Source organism: Labrus mixtus, chromosome 13, assembly GCF_963584025.1.
Source record: "Labrus mixtus chromosome 13, fLabMix1.1, whole genome shotgun sequence".
Taxonomy (NCBI): Eukaryota; Metazoa; Chordata; class Actinopteri; order Labriformes; family Labridae; genus Labrus; species Labrus mixtus.
This window is the reverse complement of record NC_083624.1, coordinates 7,833,192-7,848,246: the sequence shown is the minus strand read 5'-3', so window position 1 is coordinate 7,848,246 and position 15,055 is coordinate 7,833,192. Positions and strand designations below refer to the sequence as shown.

Sequence of the window (15,055 nt, the reverse complement as noted above, 5' to 3'; positions counted from 1 at the left end):
CTGATGTTGTAAAATAAGCTTTGAAAATCTGCTTCTCTTTTAATTAAGCTCATTTAAATACAAGACACCAAATAAAGTCTTACTTGTATTTTATGCAGATATAACTAAATGTATGTAGTTTTCCAAAAGCCAAGTAGTTGATTGAAATACATGCCAAAAATGCATTTAATATATTGTACATTAATTGAAAGAGTGCCACATTATAGATGTGTGGGTTGATGATAAATCCATTTATAAAGCAAATAGTGCAGCCAATGCAGACTTCTCTTATAAGAAGAGTCTGTATCAACAGCAGGCATTAGAAACTTTAAGACACCCCAATCTGGACTGAGTAAGAACAAACATCGTGGGAATATTTTAACACGAGTCACCAATTCTAGCACCAATTCAAGGAAATTATAAAATCTCAGATATAGAATTGGAAATGTGCTTTCAGCCATTTAGCCTTTAAAGCGTGACACAAATCATGACTCATTTAACACTAAAAACGTAACCATGCAATAATTCCCACTGGTTTGAGTTCAAGGTAAAGTGTACTTCCCACCAGAAAAAACGTTTTCATTGTGGTTATGAGGTTAGATGTTCTATGAAACTACGTGTATGTTTGGTCATATTAGGTTTTCCCACGCTGACTTTTTTGTTTGAATCTAAAACTCCATTCAAATGACTTAGATTATGAAAAGTTTGTTCAGCAAAGTGCAGGTTAGACTGTATCTTACTCTAAAAGGCTGAATAAATAAACCTGAACAAAAAAAAGTTTCCTGAAGTGTCAAATCACACTTTATTGCAGTGCTAAAAAGAAATGCAACATACAGAGGACAGTTAACACTCAATAGAAGGTTACAAACTCTTCACATGCACATTGTGGATAACTTTGACTTTCAGTTTTTCTATCTCGGGGAAAATGTGGTCACTCGTTGATGAGAACTTGAGGCTCTTTGCTATCTGACTTTTCAATGCTGGTTTATTTTGCATGTTGTGAAAAACACAAGCAGAAATATGTAGCAACAAACACCTTTGGGTTTTACACCTCTGCAGACTAGTCGAGTTGCAGTTAAAATCAATCAATGTTTTCCGGCAGAATGGCTGTGTAACTGTGGTCTTTAATGTAAAGGTTAAAGAATTTCAAGAATGGGATAGGAATTATAACCAGTAAAGTAAGAATTATAACCAGAAAAGTATATTTCCAGGACATTACAGTGAAGTTGACCTTGGCACTTTTGGTTTTTAAAAAAAACTCTGCAAGGCCATTGCTTCTCAACATTGGGTTAGTTCAAGGTTTTTCTTTTTCTTTTTTTTTTTTACAAAATTTACTATAGTTGCCTATCCCCCCTCTTACCCAGTTTGAATTCTGGACATTAATTTAGCTTCAGTTTCTTGGGGAGATGGTTGAATTTGCCTCCAAGGCTATGTTTATATTGCACAAAAAAGATTAAAAAAGAAGTCAGTAGATTGGTAAGCCTAAGTAAGAAGGTTGACTCACCTGGGAAAAAGCAACAGAGACACTAAGTAGATGCTGGAACGATGAGAGTTCTCACGACAGCAGAGGAAACTTAATCTCTTAACCTCAACTCAGAGTGATTAGTCCCACCTACATGACACAAAAATACTGACAGTGGCAATGAGGAGGAAGAGTGTTTGTATTGCATTTTTTAACTCTTTGTTAACATCACTACAGCTGTAGCATTAGCTGCATGTAACGCTCGGTTCTAGCCCCCCTCGATAAAAATTTGTCAGTGTGACGTCATTGTCAGTGTGAGATCACTGATCTAATTGTGGCAAGCCCTGCAGCTCATGTTGAAATTTCCGAGAAGCGTGCTGAGCAACTGACCAACAACGACAGAGCGGATCGGCAGACCAATCAGAGCAGACTTGGCCCACGTGGGGTCTAACAGTGTGGGCTCAACAGAGCGTAGCTGCTGGACTCAGAGCGTAGAGGGAGCAAGGAGGAGCAGTACATGAAAACAGACACTTTTTTCGAACTTTAGCTATTGTGAACGTACAAAAGTAGGTACATAGATTAAATATACAAACCCCAAAAAGGGCATAATATGGGCTCTTTAAGTAGGGTTGTCATGATCAGAATTTTAAACTTTGATACAAATCTATTAAAAGTCAAGTTAAACTGGGAAACTAAATTGATGTACGGTACGGTACGGGTATCTTGGCCTGGGTAACCTTCAGGACAGTTGAGCACAGGCCACATCATCAGTAGTGTACCCTTGCATCACTGGGTGTTTCGGCCTTTCACTATACACCCTCCACAAGGGCGGCCTGCTCCAGGATGATCAGCCCTCAGCGTGTGTCTAACCGTCCCAAAGATTCACCCTGACATACTTGGGGCCCAGCATGAATCTTTCCACTTGATCCAAATCCACCGGCTGCTTCTTTCAGCCGCCTCTGAAAGTGATCTGATGGTCTTCCGCAGAGCCTGACCATGGATTCCAAGCTCCTTCAGCAGTCTGATGGTAGACGACGCAACAAATCCTCTGCATCCCACTTCAACCGGATAGACTTTGGTCTTCCAGCCACGTTGCATTGCTTCTGCTGCAAGCTCTGCATAACGCAGCTTCTTACGCTCATAGGCCTATTATTGACAGTGAACCGTTCTTACTGAACATTGTTTATAACCAGATTTTTATGTAAATGTAGAATTTTGTGATTGTGATTTTCATCTCTTATCTTAAATGTGGAAAAATAAAATTCATAGTTCAGGAGAAGTTTGTTACTTAAACCACTTGATATAAGTGTCTACAATCTTCTTATATCAAGAGCTGAAGGAACCAAAATTGGAGTCATGGAGTCCAATCATTTAAATTCTTAACAGATCCAAGGGCATTTGTTTTATCACCAGCGGGAAAATGGTTTCAAAGGATCAGAACTTGTTCTGCTTTGGTTTTTCAGCCTTGATTTTGTCCCACAAAGATCTTCTGACACAGATATTTGATATCGAATCCTGGATAGCTGAAAGTCACTTTGAACTGAATCAAAAGTAATGTTTAGAATCATTCACAAAACACTGATATGAACTGCACTTAAGTCTACTAATTAAGGAACTAAGATATACTGGGATAACAGAAAAGGACCAAGGAATGAGCCCTGAGGAACACCAAACATCAACCTTTTACTGTTGTACAAGATACAACCATGAAAAGCTTTTCTTAAAAAAAAAAAAAAAGTTATACCACTTGCACTTGCACCAAGGGCCTTTTTATTTAATACACCTGTTAGATTTAATGCAGTCAAATGCAACAGGTCAGACATTAATTCTGTCATAAAGATACAAAAGTCCAATTTTGAACAAAGTTCACAGAGAGCCATCAATGTCACCCTTAAGCCCTATAATTTGGGTGAGCGTAACACTGGAAACACCTCTGATTGTTATGTTAACCAGTTAAATTTACTGCAAACAGCGACTTCAGTGAACCATGTACACAGTTATTACAATATAAATATATTGCAAAATAATATATTCAGCTGTTTTATTGGAATTCGCATCAGTTATAATAAAGTTTTTACTGCTTGTTATGTTTTAAATCTCTTTATGCCCTACCTGCCCGGAAAATGAAACCAATCACATTTCTTCAGTTGTTGTATGTTGTATTTATGCAGACGTTGCCATTGTCAGCAAAGGTATTCCATGACATGTTTACGCATCCTGTCACACTTATACGGACAATGCATGAAGAGAAAACTTTCCAAATGTCTGCAGCCATAATATAAACCATATCCTTTCAATTATAAAACCATCACATAAAACAGATTTCAAAAGTCACAAAAAGTCTTTGTAAAACTGTAAATCAATCCAATGCAGCAGTTCCACACGTGTCTTTGCTACTTTTTCCTTTGAAAGCTTCTCTGCACGTCTTAGCACTCTGTAACTATACCATAAAGCAGTTTGACTGATATACAGTAGGTCAACTACTTCATCTTAAATCAAACATTTTCCATAAGTGTAAACAGGTTGGCTTATGTGTAGCCTATTTCAGAGGGTTGTTTTCCCTTAACCGTTTTCACACCAAGGTTTCAAGTTTCCAGGAGAAACCAGCTTCTGAAACCGCAAACACCGACCTACATATTGTTAAACTGACATTGGTGTACAAACAGGAGGACATTGGGTGACAGCTTGTTGTAAACACAGAAATCCAATAAAAGGAGTGTTGAAACCCACAGTTGAAGGTCTATGTGGGGGGAGCGTGTACACAAGCAGAGTTAAAAGGTGCTGTTCTGCCGAGCCAGAAAGTAATCCATTTAATTTTTCCTTTGAGGTTTGCAGAGGATGTAGCAGAAGATAGAATTCACAGTCAGAAAGCAGGAAACAGCCACCAAAGCTACCACCAGACATGTAAGTGTGGAGTCTGCCGTGAGAGATAAAGGTCATTTCCAGTCAGTATTTTATGTTCATATAAAGCCATCAAAAGTTATTTTGTAAAATGTATATTGACAGCAGGTCAACACTCTTTATGATATTAAAGTGTCTGTAGAGACATAGATTGATCATGATACCGGTAATTAATTTGCAACACAAACTAAATGGGTAAACTCGTTAAATAAATAAACAACTCAATCAAAGTTTATTGCTGTAAATAAGAGTGCTGTTAAAATCTTACCCACCTTTATAACATTTATTTAAATAAGAATTAAAAACAACCTTGTCATAGTTTTAAATTTAGTCAAACAAACCAACTTGAGCAGTTTTTGCAAATACTGTATCAAATCCCATTTCCAAATAAATCATAACTGAAAAGGAAAACAGAGCTGTGTCATTTTAAACTGGTTATAAAAATACACATTACACAACTCACCCTCTAGTTGAAGCTTTACAACAACTTCCTGTCTCCCTCCTTGGTTGTGAGTGATGCACTTCAGCTCCGTCTTTAAGTCTTCTTTTGTAACTGCTACAACAATCAGCCTCAACTCAATCTGGCAGCCTTCAGACACCCTTGTTACTCTGAAACATTGAGATACACATATCCATCTGTAAACATAAACAATAAGGTGGCAGCCATTTTTCTCTGCACTATAATCTGGGGACAAGTTTATGCCTTAAAGTTTTTTTTTAAGTTTGGTGAAATTCTCTTACCTTTTTTCCTCAAGAGAAATGTCACCAGAAATTATTTATTTTTGACTCCTGTTTTAATACTTTGACTAATATCCACCAAATACTCCACAATTACCTCTTTCCACCCTGCAGAGCTCGCCCATCAAGGTAAGACGACTCCACTGATTTGCCATTGGCCCACCATGCGACCTCAGTGTTATCTGATATTTGACAGTCAGTGAGCACTTTGCAAATCACCTCCAGTCCTGAAAGTGAAAGACATCATAGATGATTGACATTTTAAATGTTATTATTTCTCTTTTTTTTTTTTTAATGCTTTAAAGCCTTTTGAAGATGAAAATTAGTTTAGCTATTCTATGATTTATTGTTTAATCCCTTACCGTGCAGACTTTCAAAAATGGTTCCATTCAACGGTGAGACAATCACAGGGGGTCGAATAACAGGAGCTATGATACAAAGAAAAATAAATGTAATCAGTAGCAACACTTAAGTTGTCTCCACAGGGAAATGTATACCCTTAAAAGTGGTAAAAGACGTCAGACAAACTCACAGTGAACAGTGCTGTAGCTGCTGCTAAATGGCTCTTGGTTAGAGGTCTTAGAAGGTTCATGCACAGTGGTAGTGATTACAGGGTCAGGACCTTCACACACACACACACACACACACAGATTCAGAAAAGTGTAAACACAAAAACAACTCAAAGATTAGCAACGATGACTCATTTCACATAATGATAATATCGTGCAAGCAGGTCACAGTGTGGGTTTGAGAAGGAGGTGTGTTGTTCCTGTGGCTGATTTGAGTCAGTGTGCACCCATCAGACCAATAGGTGGCAGGGCAGGCTAATCCTTTATAGTGCTATTCAGAGAAACCAATGACAACTCCTATTAAAGGATGATTAAGACTATTAGATGACATGGTAGGTATTCATTTTTGTTTTTTAAAGTATTTTAGTTTTACTGACTTTAAATGTGCATTCATTTTCAGCCAATAGTAAAAAGTCCATCATTATTCTTGGTATTTAGTTTTTTAACAGAGCAGAAGAGAAAGAAAGTCAGTGCTGTGTTTACGTGCATCATTAAGTTGCCTGCTTTTTTTTTGTAAGAAGCACTAATATTTAACAATATTTCATTCTTGTCAACCAACATTTGGATAATTATTTCAAGAAACCTGCAAAAGGAATGTTATAGATTACAGCTCTAATATTCGTAGAGAAAATTCTGATATCACCCACCCTCGACATAGAGCAGCACAGCTCTGCTGACTTTGTACTGCTGGTTGTTGATGAGCACTCTGAGCTGACAGGTGTATAGACGTGCGTGGTATCTCTTCACAGCTGGAATCACAAGGTCTCCTGTGTCCCAAAAAGAGGAGCCTGGCTTGTCCGGCTGAACTGAAGTTAGGCTGGAGTTCTGACAGGAGGAAAACATACAGATTCACTTAAGGAGAAGGAGCAAGTCCCCTATATCCTAAACAAGTTCAAGTTCATTGTAAGTCCTCTCCCTTGAAGATATAATGGCAGTTGTCAATTGTCAGTATTCGTCAAAATGGCAGACACATTTAAACAGCTTGAATGTTTTTCAGCTTGAGCTGCTTCCTGCAAAGTAAAGTTGCTCTTCTGCTTAACAATAGTCTTTGAAAATGTAAAAAAAAATAGCTTTCAGAAATACTTGGCAACGTTTACATTCAATTTGACCTGACACAGTAAAGATAGGGCAAAAATAATCGACATCTTATGTATTATTAGTACAATTTAATTTAAGGATTATTTTCTGACAATGATCATGATGAAACTTGGAAACTTGTTGAAGTAAGAATCAAGTCCAGATTTGTTCAGTTAAAACAGTCTGGTTCAAAAAGCACCCAAAGTCAGTCACACTAATTACTGTGGGGACTATTTTTAAAACAACCAAATATTGTCCAAAGCAGTCACCACTGAGGTGTGAGTTGTGGAACTATTTCCGGACACGTGCTGTTAGCGTTGGAACAAACAACTGTCTGATAGTCTTTTCCACTAGAGTCTTCAATCTGTTTATTTTAGTTCAGGGTTCAATGAAAGGCGTAAATGTCTCACTCATAATAACACACAAACGGTTACATTCAAGTCAACTGCCCAACATGCGGACATGGTCCAAAAAACTCCATGCCTCGAAACACACTCCTCAATCCAATTACCTGGAGCCTTGGCTTTATGCAAGACTCCACCTAGTGTTCAGTGTCGGTATTACACTCAAATACAAATTCACAGTGTTGTGTTGGGTTTCTTGCAAGGATCAATCAAAAGCATTTTGGCTCCTACACTAATCTTGAAATCGCAAAGTTTGACTTCTGTGATGGAGTGAAGACTAAAGCATCTGACTAACTTACTGTTGAACTTAGTCAGACGCTGAGATCCTCATCCAGTCAAAAGAGGATTTTTCTCTCTCACCTTGTACCACTCTATCGGTCTGCCTGTCTGGTTGAAGTCACTTAGATTTGGGTAGCTGAATTTCAGATCCTCCCCCACTGGGTGACTGATGGAATAGGACCATTTCTTCATGTCCACAGAACTGGACTTGTACACTTGTAGCGAGATACTCCCCGTTACACAGTACGAGTGCAAAAACAAATAATCTTGAAGGTGTATTTTGGGGGCTTTTTTGTGCCTTTATTTTAGAGATAGGACAGTGGATAGGGTCGTAGATGAGGGAGAGAGAAAGTGGGGAATGACATGCAGGAATATGGCCTCCGTACATGGGGCGCGTGACCACTACGCTACATCTTTACAAATGTAAAAGAGGCTATTTGGTATCCCACTCTGACCTTAACTGTGTACTGACAGAGGCACACAATAAAAAAAAATTGAGGCACGTTTTGAATGAATGTTTCCCTCAGAGGAATTTAACTTGAACCTGCCTACCTCCTTATCATCAAATTAACACCAATCTATTTTTGTTATTTTCCAGTTTATTTAGTGAGTTGATACTCATATTTTATTTTGTGTGAGCTAAATCCAAGTTGCAAAAATATGTTTAATCTCCAATGTTTAATTGCAACTTTCTTGCAAGTCATTACCTTTGTGAAATTCTATAGAAGTCAGCCCAAAGAAAATAGCAGTGAAGGTGAGGTAGCAGCTTTGATGCCTACCTGTAGGTGCAGATGTATTCCCCCGAGTCTGAAGCCTGAACTGGGAGGACCCACAACTGTTTGCCATGCTGCTGGACACACCCCTCGCCGTGATAGGGCGCATCCTCTGCCTCATTGTCCTTGGTGATTATGTACTTTGCGGTTGTAGGGGCTATATTGCGTTTTTTTTAGCACTCTCCAAAACATTGGAAAGGAGAGTATAATGTCTTCTCCCTCCATTTCGAATATCATCACCTCTGGAGACACCAAGTAGCAGCCGTCTGCAGGGGAAAAGAGATTCAAACACTTACACAATTAGAGGAGGAAATATGAATATGATACATATTAATATGTATCATATTATAGAAAAAGCAGTGTTCAGAGTATTATTGAAAATTCGTCGGTCCCAAATTATTAAAATCTCCACAAACGGTCCAATATAACTTCAGCCCCAAATTGTATCATGTTGGGTGCAATGTCAGAAACCTCTATCAGTAAACATATATCAATCCCTCTCTAACTTCTTTCTACTAAGATACCTCTGTGTCATAGGGGTTAAAATAGTTTGTGCAGTCAGTTCAGTCATGCATTGGTCCATTTAACCAGTAATTGGTAAGTTAACTATTGTCTGTGTAGGTCTATGACATCCCGGCCATGGTAATTTGAAGTTTGATCCAAAGGCAACTGGACTTGGTTGAATATCTTGAAGCTGTTTCACCCCTCCTATGAAAGGCTTCCTCAATGTGAAACTAAAAATGAACTAATTTCTAGCTCCGCCGACTATTTACTTTAGAACTGAAGAAGCCTTTCCAAGGAGATGTAAAACGTCTTCAAGATCTCCAACCGTGTTCATTTGCCTTTGGATCAAGCTGTGAAAAACTAAGAAGTCTTAAAAGTGGCAACATCTGTTCCTGTATTTAGAGATAAAAATAGAGGTTAGGTAATTAACCTAGCAACAAAAATGTCTGAGTTAATATATTAATGCACAATATTTGAAGCTACATATTTTCTGCACGCTCACCTTTCATTGGCAGTGGAGTGAAGTGTTGGCGGTCTTCCAAAAACACATTCCATGACGGACGCAGCAAAAATCACTACCAAGGGAACCATGTTGGCAGTCTGCAGTGACACAAAAATGTAAAGTCAAAAATCACTTAAATAATTTTGTCTACAGTAACAAGATAGACATCTGAGGGAACAGAAACTGTTAGTCGTTCCAGCTGTAAAAAGTACTCGGTTTGACACTGTATTTAAGTTAACCATGAAAATAACAATCACAGTATAGAAAACAAAAATGTCCCCGAACCAAATATTGAAGCTGTTGATGCTGATTGATGTTGGCTGATATGGGTTGTAAGGACGTCTAGCTTTAATTTAAACTCTCTTGCACCTTGTAGAAACTTGTGACATCACAAGACTAGTGATGATGTCAATGCTAGCACTCCTTGTCATCCCGCCCCCACGCTCAGCAGCCAAATTTAAGCCCAGGGTTTACCATGACTCACTTCAGTCGGCGAAAGGTCATTTTGATCAAATGTCAGCAAAATAATACAGACAGTAGTTATGTAATAAAACAATAGATTGACAATGGAATCAAAATTTCACTTTTTAGAAGATATTTTTGATTATAAAGTGTACCTGCGCTGTTTATAAAAGTTTAGGGTTAGGGTTGTCCAGTGAGTGTTAATGTAAAGCATAAAAACAGTTTCAGCCTTCACATTACTGTGATGCTGTCTGACTGTGGGGCTGGATGAGAGTCTGTGTAATGTGTGTGTGTGTGTGGGGGTGGGGGGGTGGGGGGGGGGGGCAGCTGTTCATCAGGCTGGCAGCAGAGGGGAAGAAACTGTTCTTGTGGCTCAAATGGTTTTGATCTATTTAGTTCTTAAAGACATGAAGAATGTGCAGTAGAAAACACCACAGGTGTAACGCTGTCTACTGATGACTTTATCAAGTTGGCTCGTCGGTAGGTCATTATGAACCTTGATATTATTTCCACATTTTGGTGGTTCCTTGATGCTAATGTTGTCATTCCCCCCGCACAGCATGCACAAGTTGAGGTCCTCATCATCTTAAATTATTTCAAACATTTAAGTAGGCTATACGAGATTACCATCATAAATTCACTGTGTAAAATACAAAATGTATTTACTAAAATACCTACTGAACAAATCAAGGTGCTTGTACTTAACCCGAGTTCTTACATGTTATGGTAGCCTACTTAATATTTCTACTCCACTCCATCTTGTAAGAAACTACTTTTGACTCCACAGAATTTGTCGGGCAGCTTCAGTTATCTTACAGATCTCAGTTTAAAGAGTTCAAATAAGTAAACGACTTAACCCCAAGTTTTTATTTGCTTGCTGTGATTTCTGGGCTCATGAGAAGTGTGTGGTTCTCACTGGACAGCAACACAAACAGATTCCAGATTTCTTGGGTTACAATGCATTTCTTTTTCTTTCTTTTTTAAAGATTTATTTTTTAGCTATTTGTGCCTTTAAGCCTCAATAAAGTTTATCTTTATCTCTTATCTCTTTAATGGAGAGATAGCACATCGGACAGAGTCAGAAATCAGGGAGAGAGAGAGTAGGGAATGACATGCGGGAAAAGGAGCCACAGGCTAGATTCGAACCCGGTCCGTCCACTTGGAGGACCATAGCCTCCATACATGGGGCGCACGCACTAACCACTGAGCCACCAGCGCCCTGTTACAATGTATTTCTGATGCATCGAAACTGCCAGCAGTATATCAAGTAAATTCAAATTAGGACAACCCCGAACCTCTCCATTCGTAAAATTTAACAAATACATTTCTGCAGCAGTGATAGGCTAAATATTAGGTCTATTAGAAAAAACCTCACAGGGACTATTGCACTGCATTATAAATAGACCCACTCCACTATTTAAACTTCATTTTGATGAGAAAGTTACAAACTCTAAAGTAAGGATTTGATTAAGTGACTTCATATCTGTATCCATTCATCTCATGGATTTATCGAGCTGAGGGCTTACACCGTTTTTCTGTCCTTCTCTCTGGAATTGCAGTGACTCTCAGCTACAAGACTTTAGATTCAAGGGAGGCCTTTAAGTAACTTTAACTATAAATAGTAAATCATAGATACATAGAGTATTTACATAAACAAAACAAAAATGTCTTCCTCCTCCTGCTTGCAGGGCCACAGTGTCCTTGTGTGTCTTGAAAGGTGCTTATAAATACAATTTATTATTATTATTATTATTATTATTATTATTATAGGCAGGTATATGGATTTTACAATGCATGGAAAACGCATGAAATAGGTAACAGGAATAGCTCAGATTTAAATAAAATTTTGTGAATTTACAAGATGGCATTATTGCCCTGAATCTGCGACCCAAAGATTGTAGGTTATTTCCTCTCTTTTTTTTTATTCAGCTTTACACATTTAGATTTACATCTCAGTTGGTGAAATTTTACAAGAATTATTAAAAAATTAATAAAAATAAATAAATAAATAAAACACATGGCAACATCTTCATCTGCACAGAGAGGAGACTCTTGACAAGTAGAGGGAAAAAATTGCTTCTTCAAAGCAGGCATCAGATATATCTGTCCATAAACACACAAGCAATTGTTAACCTTTCACATACATCTCTATGAATATGTCTACTGACACGTCCAAAATAAACCAGAAGAAATATACACAATGTTTTCTTTTAAATAAATTGAGATTATGCAAACCGGTCTCTTACCCTATCTGTAATGTAAGGTAAGCAATGTAGGCTATTTCTTACCAAAAAATGTTTTTGCTTTCATATCTGATAAGGTTGTCCCACCTGTGTCAGTGCATGCTGGATGCTTAGGGGCGTTTGGTTTGCCTTTAAATTGATCTTTTGTTTTGGTTTTGATGCCGCGCACTTTGAAATAATGAATATGTGCGTTTTTCATGGCCGACGTTAGGGGTCGCCATTGCAGCGTCTAGTCTACCTTAGTGATGTGAAAAGCAGTTCTTTTCAGTGTACTGAATCACTAGAATCAGTTCAGTAAAGTGATTCGTTCAACAGATTCGTTCACCGAATCGTTCAGTACTTCTCCGCAGTTCTGCCTGTGAATCAGAATTTAATAAGCTGAAACACGGCCGAACGTTTAGTTCTGCTCGCGATCGTACTGAGAACAGCCGGTGGTGAATAATAAACCAATGAGCTGAGAATTTAGTTGGATAAAGTTACAGTTTGCAAACTGAAAGCTGCTAAAACAATCACATTTATTTTCCCCGACCGTTCTGTTCAGTACGTTCAGTTCGTTCAGTGAACTGAGAGGAAGAGCGGAACTGAACGAGAGCTCACACACGAGAACGAGAGCTCACACACGAGAACGAGAGCACACACACAGGGTGCGTTGGAATTGTCCCTCCTATCTCCTTTCACTATCCACTTTACCTTAACCCCGCGAAAACGTCATGAGGTCAAGGAAAGATGTTAGGAGAATTCATAAAGGACTTAGGGAAAGGCGATCTCGTTGCTCTGACAATCCGACCGCATTTTCCACTAGGCGACGTCATTAAATGCGACGGGCCGGCGGAGGTTAATGACGTGAGTCCGCCGTGTTGAAACTACAATGTTCCGAAAATGGACTACAAAAAACGCATCTAAAAAACTTTCCCCTGTGCCTTCTTACCGGTGAAATAATCCTAATTACCACAAGGTTGGGATTGAAATAAAAGCAATATGGAATACCAGGCTACAGGTAAGAAAAGTGAAACCATCAGCTTCCTGTCCACTCAGAAATCAACATCAAAATAAATATGATTATATGAAATGAATTGTTACATTAATGATGAAAGATAAGATATAACCTACACATAATATTTTAAGCATACAAATGTACAACTGCACAAAACATTCTTAAGTGAATTTTTTTATAACTCATCGGATTTTATTCTATTAAGGAAAACGACTATGCCCATATAAGGGTTGTGGCAGATTTGATTGACAGCTCTGCGCGCTGCATCTGTCTGTCAGTTCAGCAGGTCAGAAGGCTAACAGCTTGATCCGTCTGATTTCTCCTCTTTTTTTACTTCGTTTGGAGAGTTACACATATCTGACAACATACATGGCTTGCTGTGCGGTTAAGAGACCCTCCAAGAAGTTGATGCTTCAGTTTTTTTCGGTAAGTGATATAGTAGTGTTATATTTACTGCATACTCATGTGTCGTTATTTATATTTATAGCTTGTTTAGCGTTAGCTTGTAAACCAGTCGGCTAACTGTACTCAGTGTAGTCCATTATTTACATGGTTTAGAAATGTTTGTTGTTAAGATGTTGAAAATAATGAGTTTGTGTGATGTTAGAAGCTAAAGGTTCACCTCGGTGGTTAACCGCAGACTGTAAATATGGTTATCTGACGTTATGATGAATGTTATACTCCACGTAAATGTGGACATTAAAAAACAAACTTTGTGTAGTAATTATCCGTCAGTAACATGAACTAAACTTAACTGAACCTAATATGCTGTGTAGGTTATAGAGGATGACATTAAAGTTACATGGTTGATGTAGTGTCTTAAGATTTGTGCAAACTGTTACCAAATAAAAAAAATTCACTTTGTGTGAGTTAAGTGAAATTTAATCTGGTTATTAATATAGTTCTTAATCGTTACATATGCTCTTATAAAGAATATAGCAGTAGAAATATAAAATATAAATAACATTTATAATTAAAATGAGATATAAAGCAATAAGTACAAGAAATAGTTTGAAGAATACAGCCATGTACTGAGCTCATGTTAATAATAAATGAGTTACTGTATGTTCTGTACTAAAGCACAGAGACTGTTAATGATTTAAATAATTCAGGTAGTATTTGTTTCATGTTAAGATGAAGTACTATCCACAATAAACTGCTTAATTTTTCCTCACACAAAATCTGAGGTAATTTGATGTGTAATATCATTGTGCCAGTGAGTGAGAGAGCTGAAAATATCATGATTACAATAAGGTTTATCTTCTTAACTTTAAATAGATGTTGATTACCTGAATACTATACCTTTGTTGTCTGGGTAGTACACTGTTGAATTTATAAATATACTCTTACACAGAGATGAATACAGAAAATGCACAAACAAAATGATTTAATGAATAACTGATATTTTCTCTCTTTGCCATCCTGAAGACCCCACACTAAAAGTCCATGTTCTCCTGGATCCATGTCACATGCTCGAGCTTCTTCAGAATGACTTTTCAACGGTCGAAGTTCTGGTGAGAGAAAATAGCCAGCAGATAAGACGGCAGTACATCAAGGAGCTCCACAAACTTCAGGAGAAGGAGGAGGAGGGTTTGCACCTTGGAAGACTGTATTCATGCTGTTCAAATAAAAATAGATCTCCTCCTAACAACTTGCAATCAAACCATTTTCTTCCCATTTTTAAACCCTTTGTCCAGTTTAGATGGGAGAAGTTGATATTATGTGATATTGATCTGGGAAGACTACATTTCTAAATAATTTTAACTGTTTTTATTCACAAGTTATTGATCTTATTTACTCTCCATGTATCTTGATTTAAGAATGGGGCTGTGTTTAAGGGCATATTTTGCAATGACTCTTTTCCATCCCACTTTCAGAAATTAACTACATTAGTATTTGGTTAAAAAAAATGTCAAAAGAAGACAAAGTTGTGTAAAAGTAGACTTCCTTCCCTTAGCTATTGAGTTGAGCATTAATGCACATTTTAGTCTTGTCAATTCAAATCTGAAATGTATACTCATAAGTAGACATAAAGGAGTGCATTTATATAGAAATATTTATTTAATCTGAAAAACTACATTCAAAAAGTCTGTTTTTACAGCAGAGATTAACATGTTTACAGCTTGGTACAAAACAAACAAACTAGGTGTGATTAGCTCATGTCTCGA

At 37.6% G+C, this 15,055-nt stretch overlaps 1 pseudogene; it reads right to left on the bottom strand.

Annotated features, from left to right (window-relative positions):
* Positions 1-3,190: 3,190 nt before the first annotated feature.
* LOC132986837 (interleukin-1 receptor type 2-like) lies at positions 3,191-9,394 on the bottom strand (annotated as a pseudogene).
* Positions 9,395-15,055: the final 5,661 nt, after the last annotated feature.